Source organism: Pseudophryne corroboree, chromosome 1 (assembly GCF_028390025.1).
Source record: "Pseudophryne corroboree isolate aPseCor3 chromosome 1, aPseCor3.hap2, whole genome shotgun sequence".
Taxonomy (NCBI): domain Eukaryota; kingdom Metazoa; phylum Chordata; class Amphibia; order Anura; family Myobatrachidae; genus Pseudophryne; species Pseudophryne corroboree.
In genome coordinates this window covers 171,934,913-171,949,092 of record NC_086444.1, presented here as the reverse complement: position 1 = coordinate 171,949,092, position 14,180 = coordinate 171,934,913, and the positions used below count along the sequence as shown (strand labels likewise).

The 14,180-nt window shown below is 49.4% G+C and overlaps 1 protein-coding gene across 1 annotated transcript in view; it reads left to right on the top strand.

Annotated features, from left to right (window-relative positions):
- Positions 1–14,180, top strand: part of LOC134893243 (baculoviral IAP repeat-containing protein 1f-like) — a 217,664-nt gene that overhangs the window by 171,144 nt on the left and 32,340 nt on the right. The gene's annotated exons all lie outside the window — the stretch shown is intronic.

Here is a 14,180-nt window from a genome sequence, read left to right as displayed (position 1 = left end):
AAGATTTATGTGAAACCTGTGTGCACCCTTCCATTGAATGTATAACAAAGAAAAAAAATTATAATAAAGTGAATGTTACGTGAACTCGGACGCTCATACTGTACATGTATTTCAAAAGCACGGTGTTTATGCATTGTACATACTTCCTTTTACACAATTAGTTGTGTCTCCATACACAATCTTGCGTCTGCATACACAAGTGTTTTAACATGTTTGTTTGTGTCTGTATAAACTATTTATTTATATTGAGAACTCTCACCGTCTGACCATTGGTCACCATCTATTAACATTACAGTCGTCACTGACCATTTGCCAGAGCTGTAGATCAATCCGCCACTATACGATCGAAAGTACTGGATTAGTGGAGCATTAGCCACCCAGTGGTGGAGATGTGTAATGCATGCTGAGTATCTAGAATCGCCTCAACGCGCCTGCCTGTGATTAAACTCAGCAAGCTAAGCTATCGCCTTAGCGTGACTAAACGTCCGTCTAGGCGGAGAATCGGTCAAGATAAAGGTGGCTACATCTGTAAGTGGCTGCTGGGGCTGGGCCGTCCCCTTGAACCACTCCCTCCTGTGGGCAACTTACCGCCCTGCCACAGTAAGGAAGCAGATAGCCCAACACATTTTAGCCTGCTTCTGCAGAGGTTGTGCAAAATGTTTTATGAGTTATTTATAAGTGTTGGTGCAGTATAATGTTTTGTTTTTTAAATGTGTGCTCTCTGCCCGATCTTTTGTGGCCTGTGTGTGTGTGTGTAAATCTGGCTCTCATACTAGCCAGTGCCTCCCCAGCTGCTGACCTCACCACCCATCGAATGCTAGATTTAGAATGAGTGTGGCTGGCCAATACAGAGGGCATACAGCAATTAGCACTTACGTTTAACTGCCAACTGGAAACCCCCATATCATGCTTTAGTTTATGCTTATTATCTTCTTCTGTTTCTCCTTTGTCTTCTCTCCCTGCTTATCCCTGCTAAACAGTGACGTGCGATGGGGTCAGTGGCTGGGGAAACACAAATGGGGATAGGTCTTAGTGCCGGGAGCCTGTCTCTCCCCTACTCACTGTAACTCTTCCCTCACTACACTAAGCTTCAGTGTCTATTGATTCTCCTACCTGCATCACTGTGGGGCCTATTTACTAAGCCTTGGACAGAGATAAAGTGAATGCAGAACCAATCAATCAGCTCCTAACTGCCATATTATAGCAGTGTCTGACTATACAGGAGGGAGGCAGAGCTGTTGTTTCCTCATTTATTGTCTTTCTACAGTTCTAGGGACCTCCACAAATCTGGTGAGTGTTAACTATAAAAATTACTACAATAAACAAAGAAGATGTTTGTTAGAAATATCTTCTGCGTATTATTCTAATCGTTATTTTATCTCAAATCTCAGGACTATGGGGGTCATTCCGGGCCGTTCGCACGCAGCGATTTTTCGCTGTGGTACGAACGGGTGCGGAATGCGCATGCGCGGCGTGCGCAGTGCGCGTGCGCGACGTTGCCCGGCGACAGGGGTCGCCGGGTTACGTAGCGGCTACTGACTGAAGCGGTCGCAGCGGCGACCGCTAAGAAGATTGACAGGAAGGAGGCGTGGATGGGCGGATCCGGACCGTTGGAGAGCGTTTTCGGAGAGTGGTAACATGCAGGTGTGTCCAGGACAACGGAGGGCAGAAGAGTGACGTCAAAGCCGGGCCCATCATCGCTGGATCCATCGCACAGGGTAAGTATGTCCAGGGCTGCTCTATTTCTGCTTGAAATTATTTTAGCTTAGCAGGGCTGCACAAGCGATCGCAGTCCTGCTAAGCTAAAATACACTCCCCCATAGGCGTGGACTATTCATCGCAGCAGCAGCTCAAAGTTGCTGGCTGCGATCAACTCGGAATGACCACCTATAACAGGAAGTATAACAGGAAGTATAACAGGGTGTATGACAGAGAGTATGACAGGGTGTATGACAGGAAGTATGACAGGAAGTATGACAGGTGGGCTCTGCCTGCCCTGACTTCAGATCCCTGCTACTGAATAACTTTGTGATTTGCTTCCTCCAGGCTATTTATTACTGCATCATTATTGTCACCGTTTAGGTGTATGGGACCACGAATTCTGCAGCAAGTCAACATACAAATACATGAGTTTCAATAAACTATAAAAACAATATGACCTGCACTGTTACAAAGACAAGCAGCAAATAGCAAGTATTTATACAGAGATGTAGTTAATATGACGGTGGTCGGGATACCGGTGGTCAGAATACCGACGCTGGTATCCCGACCACCGCGAATGCCGACAGCTGCACCAGGGCTATTCCAACTTGCGAGTGTCCACGACACCCATAGAGTGGGAATAGAACCTGTGGCAAGCGCAGCATGCCACCGAGCCTGCAGCATGGTGAGCACAGCGAGCCTGCAGCGTGGCGAGCATAGTGAGCCCGCAAGGGACTTTTTAGCGCTTGCCCCACTGCCGGCATTCTGACGGCCGTGATCCCGGTGTTAGTATACTGACCACTGGGATCCCGGACACTGGGATTCCATCCTCAACCCTGTATACTATACATATGTACATAGTGTATGTATACATTGAACATATCAGAAATATTAACTCTCTGAAATAAAATTTCAGAATAAACATAATATGTAAAATTAGGTAGATAGACATTTGCCTACTCTCCTGGAACATGTGGGGTACTCACAAATTTTGGGGAGTCCCCAAAGCTGATCACCTTCCTGCACATTGCCTACTTTCTAGTAAAATGAGAGGGATTGGGGGCAGTGTAACACATTCTCTGAGAATCACATAACTTTGGCCCTACTCCCTCTTCGTGATGCCATGAGACAAGGGGGAGATAATTGCATTGTGCTATGAGAGAGCGGGGGGAGAATATGACATTATGCCATGAGAGAAGGGTGAGATAATGGCATTGTGCTATGAGAGAGTGGGGCATACTTGCCTACCTGACCCTCTCCATGAGGGAGAAAATGCTCTGTTCCTGGACTTTCCTGGTAATGTATGATTGCTATCACCTGTGGTGAAACACCTATCTTATCAATTACCTAGCTCACCACAGGTGATGGCAATCATACATTACCAGGAAAGTCCAGGAACACAGCATTTTCTCCCTCATGGAGAGGGTCAGGTAGGCAAGTATGGAGTGGGGAGATAATGGCACTGTGCCATGAGAGAAGGGGGAGATAATGGCATTGTGCTATGAGAGAGCGGGGAGATAATAGCATTGTGCCATGAGAGAAGGGGGAGATAATGGAGCAATGCGCCCCTTTGGCACTTGCAGTCAGTGTACAGCACACCAAGCTTTACACTGACTGTGAGTGCTGTTTTAAATTCACACTTCCAACCTGCAGGAAAGCTGCAGCTTGCTTCATAAGTAAAGCCCAGTGTGGCTGATTCGATAACACAGATGAAAAGAACAAGTAACTTTGCACTGGGATAAATCATGTGTCTATACCTCCCAACATTTGCAGAAGAGCGGGAGGGACTCCATGGGGCTGCAAAGCTACGCCCATCTGAAAAAGGGAGTGGCCTATAGAAAATAGGGCATGGCTTTGCGGGAGTGCCGCGATCGCGAGCCATGGCCCCATTTTTGTCACTATGGGAGCATGGCCAGCGCTCTGTGATCTGCTGGCTTGCCCCCAGTACCTCTGACTCCCATCTATTCACCACACTGACAGGAGCCTCCCAACTGCCCCCCACCACGGAACACTGAAACCCGCGGGTAAGACAGCGGGACAGTCCCAAAAAAATGAGACTGTCCCGCGAAAATCGGGACAGTTGGGAGGTATGATATTCCAGTGGAAGGGGTGCAAATACATTCATTGCTTTTGCATGTAGGGTAAATACCGGCTGCTTCTACATGTGACCCACAAATGCTGGACACCTTTGTTTGTACACTGCAATTTATATTTGAGTTTGGACATACCTCTCTCAGATATAAATTTCTCTGCAGGTTATAAATGTGCCCCACCTGCAATACAACATGGTGCACAGTTACTTACTTTTTTGTATTTGCTCTGCTCCCAACAAAGAATCAACCCCATTGCTTAACGGCTAATACAGAGAAAGTATGCTAGTAATACCATAGATTCCAACCGTCTTGATTTTGTAGGGACATTCCCGCTTTTTGGGCATTGTCCTGCCATCCCACCCATGGATCACACAGTGTCTTCCACGGAAGTGGAGGTTAAGAGGTCTCCTTTTCACCTGCTGCATGGCATCCATACACTACGGAGAGGGACTTGGGGCAGCCCAGCAGTTCAGGAGGTGCTGAACTTTCCCCTAGTGTGAAAAAATATGGGGGCATGATGCACTGCCATGCCCCTGCATCATTAGGCCAAACCCCTGCATCTCTAGGTCATGATCCTTTTCATGCACATGGCTTCATGTACGGGTTCAGTCACATTGCTTGTGACCACACCAGGCAGTGTTATCTGATCTGGTCACAAACGATGCGACCAGTCAGATACACAGAGTGGCCGGCTGCAGGAAGAGAATCTTCCTGCAGCTGCCACTCTCAGAGGCACCTCCTGGCCCCTCTGCTTCCTGGTAACCTCCCCTCTGGTCCTGCGTGCTGCCTATCACTGCTGATCGAACAAAGGGGACCCAAAAAATTGTGTTATATTCTGCACATGATTACTAATAGCAGCAGAAATAGTTAGACCAACATATAACGCACAGTAAGGGGGTATGATCCCTTGTAGCAATTTCAGAGTTAGTTGGTGGTGCTCCCCAGGAGTTTTGCATTAATCATTTTATTTATTTATTTATTACCAGTTATTTTATATAGCGCACACATATTCCGCAGCGCTTTACAGAGAATATTTGGCCATTCACCTCAGTCCCTGCCCCAGTGGAGCTTACAATCTATATTCCCTACCACATGTACACGCACACACATTCACACTAGGGTTAATTTTGTTGGGAGCCAATTAACCTACCAGTATATTTTTGGATTGTGGGAGGAAACCGGAGTACCCGGAGAAAACCCACGCAAGCACGGGGAGAATATACAAACTCCACACAGTTAGGGCCATGGTGGGAATCGAACCCATGACCTCAGTGCTGTGAGGCAGTAATGCTAACCATTACACCGTCCGTGCTGCCCATATCATAAGTCCTTTCCTATAGACAAGGAAGGACAAAAAGAAGGCGCTCCTTTTTGATGGGCACACTTTTTGGTAATTTCAATTAAAATTCAGCTTTTATTTCAATCAAAACATAAAAAAAGAAACAATATCTGAACAAATTTGCATTGTGGACCCTTTTCAGTAAGGTGTAACTAACACCTATCCATGTATCCCGTCTGCCCATACCCATGTGTGCCATTGCCTGTACTCATGTGTACCTCTGCCCATACTCATGTAGTCTTCTGCCCATAGCCATGTGTGCCATTGCCTGTACTCATATTTGCCACTGCTCATACCCATATTCCTTCTGTCCTATCCATATATTTCTCTTACGTCCTAGAGGATGCTGGGGACTCCGTAAGGACCATGGGGAATAGACGGGCTCCACAGGAGACATGGGCACTAAAAAGAACTTTAGGTATGGGTGTGCACTGGCTCCTCCCTCTATGCCCCTCCTCCAGACCTCAGTTTAATACTGTGCCCAGAGGAGACTGGGTGCACTACAGGGAGCTCTCCTGAGCTTCCTGAAAATAAAGTATTTTGTTAGGTTTTTTATTTTCAGGGAGACCTGCTGGCAACAGACTCCCTGCATCGTGGGACTGAGGAGAGAGAAGCAGACCTCCTTAAATGCTAGGCTCTGCTTCTTAGGCTACTGGACGCCATTAGCTCCAGAGGGAGTCAGAACGCAGGTCTCCCCTAGCGGTTCGTCCCGGAGCCGCGCCGCCGTCCTCCTCGCAGAGCCGGAAGATAGAAGCCGGGTGAGTATAGGAAGGCAGAAGACTTCAGAGGCGGCAGAAGACTGCAGATCTTCACTGAGGTAACGCGCAGCAGTAACACTGCGCGCCATTGCTCCCACACAGAACACACACAGCGCACACTTTTGGGTGCAGGGCGCGGGGGGGGGGGGGGGGCAATGTATTCCTCTAGGACTGGCTTAAGTAAATATACACTTATTTGTGTGTTTTGGTATCCCCGTCAGTTTGTTCAAAGAGCGGGACCGAAGCCCGCCACTGAGGGGCGGGGCTTCTCCCTCAGCACTCACCAGCGCCATTTTCTCCACAAGCACACGCTGAGAAGCTGGCTCCCCGGACTCTCCCCTGCTGATCACCAGTGACAGAGGGTTTTAAAGAAAGGGGGGTGGGGCACATAATTTGGCGCAGTGAATATACAAATAGCGCTGTATCTGGGTAATTTTTTTGTCCAGGGTTATTGGCGCTGGGTGTGTGCTGGCATACTCTCTCTCTGTTTCTCCAAAGGGCCTTGTGGGGAAACTGTCTCCAGATAGAGTCTTCCCTGAGTGTGTGGTGTGTCAGTACGTGCGTGTCGGCATGTCTGAAGCGGAAGGCTCTTCTAGGGATGAGGTGGAGCGCATGAGTGTGGTGTCTCCGTCGGCAACGCCGACACATGACTAGATGGAAATGTGGAATATTTTAAATGCAAATGTGAATTTATTGCACAAATGTTTGGACAAAGCAGAGTCCAGGGACAGTACAGAGGGTCATACCCTGCCTTTTCCTATGTCACAGGGGCCTTCGGGGTCTCAAAAATGCCCACTTTCTCCGGTAGTTGACACTGATATCGACACAGATTCTGAATCCAGTATCGATTATGATGATGCGAGGTTGCAGCCAAAATTGGCAAAGAGTATTCATTATATGATTATTGCTATAAAGGATGTGCTGCATATTATAGATGACCCCGCGGTGCCTAATCCAAAAATCCACATGTTTAAAGAAAAGAAGCCTGAGGTTACTTTTCCACCTTCTTTTGAATTAAATGAGTTATTTGAAAGTGCTTGGGAAACTCCAGACAAGAAACTGCAGATTCCCAAAAGGATTCTTATGGCGTATCCTTTCCCTATCAAGCACATGATACGGTGGGAATCCTCCCCAAGGGTGGACAAGGCGTTGACGCGCCTTTCCAAAAAGGTGGCGCTGCCGTCTCAGGATACAGCAGCCCTCAGGGATCCTGCGGATCGCAAGCAGGAAACTACCTTGAAGTCAATTTACACTCAAACCGGTACCTTACTCAGACCGGCAATAGCGTCGGCTTCGGTTTGTAGCGCTGTTATAGCGTGGACCAATACCTTATCTACCGATATGGATACAATGGATAAGGAAACTATTTTATTGACCCTGAGCCATATTAGGGATGCGGTCCTTTATATGAGAGAGGCTCAGAGGGATGTAGGCATACTGGGTTCCAGAGCGAATGCTATGGCGATTTCTGCCAGGCGAGCACTGTGGACCCGACAGTGGACGGGTGATGCCGATTCAAAACGGCATATGGAGGTTTTACCTTACAAGGGTGAGGAATTGTTTGGGGAAGGTCTCGCAGTCCTGGTTTCCACGGCTACTGCAAGTAAATCAACTTTTTTACCTTATGTTTCCTCACAGCCTAAGAAAGCGCCACATTATCAGATGCAGTCCTTTCGGTCGCATAAATCCAAGAGAGCTCGGGGATCTTCCTTTCTTGCCAAAAGTAAGGGCAAGGGGAAAAAGCTGCAAACTACAGCCAGTTCCCAGGAACAAAGGTCCTCCCCGGCTTCTACTAAATCCACCGCATGATGCTGGGGCTCCGCGGGAGGAGTCCGCTCCTGTGGGGGCACATCTTCGTCTTTTCAGCCAAGTCTGGGTTCACTCTCAGGTGGATCCCTGGGCAATAGACATTGTTTCCCAGGGGTACAAGCTGGAATTCAAAGAGGTGCCTCTTCGCCGGTTTTTCAAATCGGCACTGCCGACTTCTTCCCCAGAGAGGGAGGTAGTTTTGGCAGCAATTCAAAAGTTGTGCCTTCAACAAGTGGTGGTCAAAGTTCCCCCGCTTCAGCAGGGGATGGGCTATTACTCAACCCTGTTTGTGGTCCCGAAACCGGACGGTTCGGTCAGACCTATTCTGAATTTAAAATCCTTAAACCTATACTTGAAGAGGTTCAAGTTCAAGATGGAATCGCTCAGAGCGGTCATCGCAAGTCTGGGAGGGGGAGATTATATGGTGTCCCTGGACATAAAGGATGCATACCTTCATGTCCCCATTTATCAACCTCATCAGGCGTTTCTGAGATTTGTGGTGCAGGATTGTCATTATTAATTTCAGACGTTGCCATTTGGGCTTTCCACGGCCCGAGGATTTTTACCAAATTAATGGCAGAGATGATGGTGCTCCAGCGCAAGCAGGGTGTCAAAATTATCCCATACTTGGACGATCTTCTGATAAAAGAGAGATCGAGAGAACGATTGATGGACAGCGTATCACTCTCCCTGAGGGTGTTGCAACAACACGGTTGGATCCTAAACCTACCAAAGTCACAGTTAGTTCCAACGACCCGATTGCCTTTCTTAGGCATAATTCTGGACACGGAACAAAAGAGGGTTTTTCTTCCAAAAGAAAAGGCCCAGGAACTTCAGAACTTGGTCAAGGACCTGTTGAAGCCAGACAGGGTGTCGGTACATCACTGCACTCGAGTGCTGGGAAAAATGGTGACGTCTTGCGAGGCCATTCCATTCGGCAGGTTCCATGCCAGGACTTTTCAGTGGGACCTTCTGGACAAGTGGTCCGGGTCACATCTACAGATTCATCAGAGGATCCGCCTGTCCCCCAGGGCCAGGGTGTCTCTCCTGTGGTGGCTACAGAGCGCTCACCTTCTAGAGGGTCGCAGGTTCGGCATCCAGGACTGGGTTCTGGTGACCACGGACGCGAGCCTCCGAGGATGGGGAGCAGTCACACAGGGAAGAAATTTCCAAGGTCTGTGGTCAAGCCAGGAGGCTTGTCTACACATCAACATTCTGGAATTAAGGGCCATATACAACGGCCTTCGTCAGGCGCAGACCTTACTTCAGGTCTACCGGTTCTGATTCAGTCAGACAACATCACAGCAGTGGCTCATGTAAACCGCCAAAGCGGCACAAGGAGCAGAGTGGCAATGGCAAAAGCCTCAAAGATTCTTCGATGGGCGGAGAGTCATGTAAGCGCTCTGACAGCAGTCTTCATTCCGGGAGTGGACAACTGGGAAGCAGACTTCCTCAGCAGACACGATCTGCATCCAGGAGAGTGGGGACTTCATCAGGAAGTCTTCGCAGAGATTGCAAGTCAGTGGGGACTGCCTCAAATAGACATGATGGCTTCACGTCTCAACAAGAAACTTCCGAGATATTGCACCAGGTCAAGGGACCCTCAGGCGGTCGCAGTGGACGCACTGGTGACACCGTGGGTGTTTCAGTCGGTCTATGTGTTTCCTCCTCTTCCTCTCATCTCAAAAATACTGAGAATCATAAGACGAAGAGGGGTTCAGGCAATTCTCATTGTTCCAGATTGGCCTCGAAGGGCCTGGTATCCGGATCTGCAGGAAATGCTCACAGAAGATCCGTGGCCTCTTCCTCTCAGGGAAGACCTGTTACAACAAGGGCCCTGTTTGTTCCAGGACTTACCGCGACTGCGTTTGACGGCATGGCGGTTGAACGCAGGTTCCTAGCGGAGAAGGGCATTCAGGAGGAGGTCATTCCTACTCTGATTAAGGCTAGGAAGGAGGTGACATCGAAACATTATCACCGTATCTGGAGGAAGTATGCATCTTGGTGTGAAGCCAAGACTGCTCCTCCGGAAGAATTCCATCTGGGCCGTTTTCTCCACTTCCTGCAAACTGGAGTGAATTTGGGCCTAAAGTTAGGCTCCATTAAGGTTCAGATTTCGGCCCTATCCATTTTCTTTCAAAAAGAATTGGCTTCTCTTCCTGAAGTCCAGACTTTTGTGAAGGGGGTGCTGCATATCCAGCCTCCTTTTGTGCCTACGGGGGCACCATGGGACCTTAACGTGGTGTTACGGTTTCTTAAGTCTCACTGGTTTGAACCGCTTCAAACAGTTGAGTTGAAGTATCTCACTTGGAAAGTGGTCATGTTATTGGCCTTGGCTTCGGTGTGGCGAGTGTCGGAGTTGGCGGCTTTGTCTCACAAAAGCCCTTATCTGATTTTCCATGTGGACACAGCTGAGTTGCGGACTCGTCCTCAATTTTTGCCTAAGATGGTTTATTCTTTTCATATGAACCAACCTATTGTGGTGCCTGTGGCTACAAGGGATGTGGAGGATTCCGAGTCCCTGGATGTGGTCAGGGCATTGAAACCACACTCCTACCACACTCAGTTTAGAAAATGTGCTCGGAGGAGCCGGTCACAGCTAGGGGAGCTCTACAGAGCTTTCTTAGTAAAAGTTTAATTTAGAGTTTTTTATTTTACAGGGAGGCTGCTGGCAACAGCCTCCCTGCATCGTGGGATTGAGGGGGGGAGTAGTGTCTGCCCTGTATGGTCTGAGCCACTATCTCCACTGACAGGACACTGAGCTCCTGAGGGGATTGATCGCTCCCAGTCGCAGGGGAACGCTCACCCTGGCAGCATGCCGCCACTCCCTTACAGAGCCAGAAGATCGGTGGTGAGTGAGTCATCGGCCCCCTGGCAAGTGGGGAGCCGATGTGAAGATGACGGCAACAGGGTAGGGAGCGCAGTACTAACTGCTCTCCGGGGCTCAGCGGTACATGGTGCGGCGCTGTGACGGGCGCCCTGAGCCGGCGCCTACACCCTATACTGACCACAAAGCCTATCGGGGTCCCTGGATCTCAGCCAGCAGCAAAATTCTCAGGCCAGTATAATCTACAAGAGCGGGAAGACAGCACCATTAAAGGGGCTGAGCTTCTCCTCAGAGCGGGCCCAGCAGTGTTTCAGCGCCATTTTACTGCCTGCATGCTGCCTGTGAAGAGCAGTACCTCCAGAGAAACTCCAGCTATCTGTACGGTACCATGAGGTTGTAGAAGGGGGCTGTATATAGACTGTGTCCCCTGTAATAGCGCTGTGTGTGGGTTGGCTCCAATCTCTGTGTCTCTCTGCTATTCTTGGGGGGGAAACTCTGTCTACCCTTTACCTTGTGTGTATGTGGGGCGTGTGGATTTGCTAACAGCCATGTCTAGAGACTCTGTCTCATATGCTGCAGAGGATATGTCTTCTCAGGAACATCCCATTCCATGTAATCAGGATTGCACTGTTATAGCTATTAGAGGGGTTATTTCTCAAATTTCTAAGAGGGTTGCACAGACTGAGAATGCAACTCAGGTATTGCAGTCCTCTGTGGCAGTATGGTCCGGTTCTGTTCCATCGGGCCCACCTGCTGTACACTCTCAGAAACGTGCTCTTGCCCAAATTACTCAGGATGACACGGATACCGATTCTGACGCGGCAGACGGTGATGGGGATGTGTCGAGGGGGACAGCATCACTTGCTAAGGGGGTGCAGTTGATGTTTGAGGCCATGAGAGATGTGTTAAATATTGCTGACACACCTCCTGCGCAGGTTGAGGAGGCTTACTTCACAGACAGTAAGAAAGCCTCCTAACCTTCCCTGCATCTAAGGAATTAAATGCTATATTTGAAAAATCCTGTGAAAACCCAGAGAAAAAATTCCAGATCCCTTTTGCTTTTCCCTTCCCGGAGGAGGATAGGAAGAAATGGGAGACCCTGCCTATGGTTGACGCGTCTGTCTCCATGCCGTCAAAGCAGGTGGTCTTACCTGTCCCGGGATCTACCGCGTTGAAAGACCCGGCAGATCGCAAGGTTGATGCTATTATTAAATCCATTTACATGGCTTCAGGGGCGATACTGCGGCCTACTATTGCCTGTGCATGGATTTCGAAAGCAATAGCAAAGTGGTCAAGCACTCTGCAGGAGGACTCGACTATGATGGATAAGGGTGACGTTGATTTTACGCAACATACAGGATTCTGCTGGGTTTATGGTAGACTCCCTGAAGGATCTGGGTTCCATGGCTGCGGGGATCTCCTCCATGTCCATCTCGGCCCGCAGGGGTCTCTGGCTGCGCCAGTGGTCTGAGGACGCGGAATCCAGACAAAGTGTGGAGAACCTACCCTATACAGGTCAGGCTCTGTTTGGGGAGGCGGTGGATGTGTGGATTGCCACAGCTACCGCGGATAAGTATCCTCTTCTTCCCTCAGCTGCTCCAGCTACAAAGAAACCTTTTTCTCCCAACACGTCACAGTCCTTTCGGCCCGCTAGGACTAGAAAGAACAGGCCCCCTCGCACCTTCTTTAGAGGTGGTCGTGCCAAATCAAAAAAACCTGCACCCGCAGGTTCCCAGGACCAGAAGCCCTCAGCATGACGGTGGTCCGCACAGCCTGGAGGTCAGTCAGGTGGGAGCGAGACTCCGGCATTTCAGCCACGTCTGGGTGTCGTCCGGCCTGGATCCCTGGATACAGGATATTGTGTCCCGGGAATACAGGCTGGAGTTTCAAACTCTTCCACCTCACCGATTCTTCAAATCAGGCTTGCCAGCTTTGCCAGCAGACAGAACTACAGTATTCTACTGGATGATATTTGAAAATTGGTATTGTCGGAGGTCATTGTTCCAGTTCCACCTCATCAGTTAAACAAAGGTTAGTATTCGAACCTGTTTGTGGTACCGAAGCCGGATGGTTCGGTCAGGCCAATTCTGAACTTGAAATCATTAAACCCTTATCTCAGGGAGTTAAAATTTAAAATGGAGTCTCTGGGAGCGGTTATCTAAGGACTGGTGGAGTACCCCTCCTGGTGTCGCTGGACATCAAGGATGCGTACCTCCACATTCCCATTTGGTCGCCGCATCAGGCTTATCTCAGGTTTGCACTGTTAGATGATCACTATCAGTTTCAGGCGCTGCCATTCGGTCTCTCCACGGCACCGAGGGTCTTCACCAAGGTGATGGCGGAGTTGATGGTTCTCCTCCGCAAGCAGGGGGTGAACATAATTCCATATCTGGATGACCTGCTGATCAAGGCATCGTCCAGGGAGAAGTTGTTAAGGTCCATTGCTCTCACGACGCATCTGCTCAGGGAGCATGGTTGGATCCTGAACCTTCCAAAGTCTCATCTGGAGCCGACAAGGAGGCTGTCTTTCCTGGGGATGATCCTCGACACGGAGGTGCAGAGGGTGTTTCTACCGGTGGAGAAAGCGTTGAAGCCTTCAATGTCTTGAAGCCTGCCCGGGTATCGGTTTATCAGCGCTTCCGCCTTCTGGGGAAGATGGTTGCCTCCTACGAGGCTCTGCAGTATGGAAGGTTTCATGCTCGGTCCTTTCAACTGGATCTCCAGGACCAGTGGTCGGGATCACACCTACACATGCACCAGAGAGTACGTCTGTCACTGAACACAAGGATTTCACTCCTCTGGTGGCTGCAACTACCTCACCTTCTGGAGGGCCGAAGGTTCGGAGTTCAGGACTGGATTCCTCTAACCACGGATGCAAGTCTAAGAGGTTGGGGAGCAGTCACTCAAGGGGAAACCTTCCAAGGAAGGTGGTCAAGTCATGATGGCCTCCCACCTCAACAAGAAGCTGTGGAGGTACTGTTCCAGGTCGAGAGACCCACTAGCAGTGGCGGTGGACGCACTGGTAACACTGTGGGTGTTCCCGTCAGGGTATGTGTTCCCTCCACTTCCTCTCATTCCAGGAGTTCTACAGCTTGTAAAAAGAACAAAGGTTCTGGCAATCCTCATTGCTCCGGACTGGACAAGGAGGGCTTGGTACGCGGATCTGCTGGATCTACTGCTGGAAGATCCATCTGCCTCTTCGGGAGGATCTTCTACTACAGGGGCCGTTCGCTTATCAAGACTTACCATGGCTACGTTTGACGGCATGGCAGTTGAGCGCCAGATATTAGCTCGGAAGGGTATTCCGAGCTCGGTTAACCCTACCCTGATACAGGCTAGGAAGGGAGTAATGTCTAAACATTACCATCGAATTTGGAAAAAGTATGTGTCTTGATTTGAATCCAAGAAGTTTCCTGCGGTGGAGTTTCAACTTGGACGGTTTCTCCTATTCCTGCAAGCAGGTGTGGATATGGGCCTGAGATTGGCATCCATCAAGGTCCAGATTTCGGCTTTATCCATTTTCTTCCAGAAACAATTGGCTGCCCTCCCTGAGGTTCATACCTTTTTGAAAGGGATTCTGAACATCCAGCCTCCCTTTGTGGCGCCGACAGCACCCTGGGATCTTTACGTGGTGTTGCAGTTCCTGCAATCGG